Source organism: Schistocerca cancellata, unplaced genomic scaffold, assembly GCF_023864275.1.
Source record: "Schistocerca cancellata isolate TAMUIC-IGC-003103 unplaced genomic scaffold, iqSchCanc2.1 HiC_scaffold_472, whole genome shotgun sequence".
NCBI classification, from domain to species: Eukaryota; Metazoa; Arthropoda; class Insecta; order Orthoptera; family Acrididae; genus Schistocerca; species Schistocerca cancellata.
The window spans coordinates 37,501-40,000 of record NW_026046489.1 but is presented as its reverse complement, the minus strand read 5'-3'; positions in this window follow the sequence as shown (position 1 = coordinate 40,000).

Below are 2,500 nucleotides of genomic sequence, written 5' to 3'. Positions count from 1 at the left end.
CTTCGACATGCGAATGCCAGTGAACAGCTGCGAAGGGCATTGAACACGCAAGCACCTGAACGACCAGCGTGCGAAGGCAGGGTGGAGGGGGGGGGGCGATGTACATCCTGCAGTTGTCCACATTACAGTGTACAGCGGGAGCATGTAAAAAGTAAGCAACACTTGCGAAGTGTTCAACATGAAACGACACACAAGAGGGTGGGCGGTGCGAGTAGCGAACTATATTCAGAGGGTTGTGGTTAGACAACACTAGATTAATGTAACGTGTCATATGCCAATTACAGAGCAGGTTAAGGCACAACGTGGGTTAGGTTAAGGCACAACGTGGGTTAGGTTAAGGCACAACGTGGGTTAGGTTAAGGCACAACGTGGGTTAGGTTAAGGCACAACGTGGGTTAGGTTAAGGCACAACGTGGGTTAGGTTAAGGCACAACGTGGGTTAGGTTAAGGCACAACGTGGGTTAGGTTAAGGCACAACGTGGGTTAGGTTAAGGCACAACGTGGGTTAGGTTAAGGCACAACGTGGGTTAGGTTAAGGCACAACGTGGGTTAGGTTAAGGCACAACGTGGGTTAGGTTAAGGCACAACGTGGGTTAGGTTAAGGCACAACGTGGGTTAGGTTAAGGCACAACGTGGGTTAGGTTAAGGCACAACGTGGGTTACGTTAAGGCACAACGTGGGTTACGTTAAGGCACAACGTGGGTTACGTTAAGGCACAACGTGGGTTACGTTAAGGCACAACGTGGGTTACGTTAAGGCACAACGTGGGTTACGTTAAGGCACAACGTGGGTTACGTTAAGGCACAACGTGGGTTACGTTAAGGCACAACGTGGGTTAGGTTAAGGCACAACGTGGGTTAGGTTAAGGCACAACGTGGGTTAGGTTAAGGCACAACGTGGGTTAGGTTAAGGCACAACGTGGGTTACGTTAAGGCACAACGTGGGTTACGTTAAGGCACAACGTGGGTTACGTTAAGGCACAACGTGGGTTACGTTAAGGCACAACGTGGGTTACGTTAAGGCACAACGTGGGTTACGTTAAGGCACAACGTGGGTTACGTTAAGGCACAACGTGTGTTAGGTTAAGGCACAACGTGGGTTAGGTTAAGGCACAACGTGGGTTAGGTTAAGGCACAACGTGGGTTACGTTAAGGCACAACGTGGGTTACGTTAAGGCACAACGTGGGTTACGTTAAGGCACAACGTGGGTTACGTTAAGGCACAACGTGGGTTACGTTAAGGCACAACGTGGGTTACGTTAAGGCACAACGTGGGTTACGTTAAGGCACAACGTGGGTTACGTTAAGGCACAACGTGTGTTAGGTTAAGGCACAACGTGGGTTAGGTTAAGGCACAACGTGGGTTAGGTTAAGGCACAACGTGGGTTAGGTTAAGACACAAATTGCGTTACAAATTGCGTTACATTGCGGTACAAATTGCGTTACATTGCGGTACAAATTGCGTTACATTGCGGTACAAATTGCGTTACAAATTTGGTTAGGTTAAGGTGCAAAATGGGTTGGATTACAGTACACAACATGGTAAGAGATAGTGTGTTTGGGGGGGGGGGGGGCAGGTTCGTTGGTAGTGATCATTGTAAGTGAATGTCTGAGGCAGCGTCAGTATGTCACAGCAGTTCTGTCTCGTCAGGATGCGCTTTTCGCTCGTGACTGGAGGCGCGCCGCGTCTGTGGTTGCGGCAAGGGAGTGGCAGACCTGTGTGATTCATTCCTGCCATTGTTTCTGTGCCGTAACAGGAGGCAGTGTGGTGGTGTTGGGTGCACCCCTGTGTAGGACATGTGTGGGTGTTGGTGGCTTATCTGAGCAATTGTGGATGTTGGACGGGTGGGATATTCTATTTTATAATTGGACCCCCTGGTGTGGTTATCATAGTGTGGATGGTGTACTGTGGCGGAGAGGATGCACCGGACGTTGGTCCATGCTGGTGCTTACATATCGTATCTGTGTCTGTTACAGGCAGAGAGTAATGTGTGATGGAGTGTCTCGCTGAGGTGTGGTTCATATTGTGTGCACAGACTTACAGCATGTATAGGGACAGCGGGAATTTGGCATATTGGATATAACTCGTCATGAAACGCAAGATATAGGGGTGGATTGCAACGTACGAGTGCGGGAAGAGTCCGCCGTTCATCCGCTTGGGTTGCGATTTGGGCGGTTGGGGTGGGGCACGTGCGGGTGCGGGTGGAGTGATTGTCGGTTGACTACTTCGTGCGACGCAGGCACTGGCGTTCGGGTTCCTGTGGTGGACAGATGATGCAGGCTTTGTGGGTGGCGTCGAAAAATGGGTACTGTGGGACCTAGCGATGTCGTAGTCGGGGTGGCGTCTCATAGATGGCGGTATCGTCGGTGCAGCAGGTCATGTTTCGGGAGACTTGCAGATGGCGGTATTTAGTTTTCGTGTTGCGCGCGACATGGTGGACGTAGTGTCGTCCGATTCGCGTAGATGGGGCTATTGCATGTGGTTTCGTCACATTGTCATA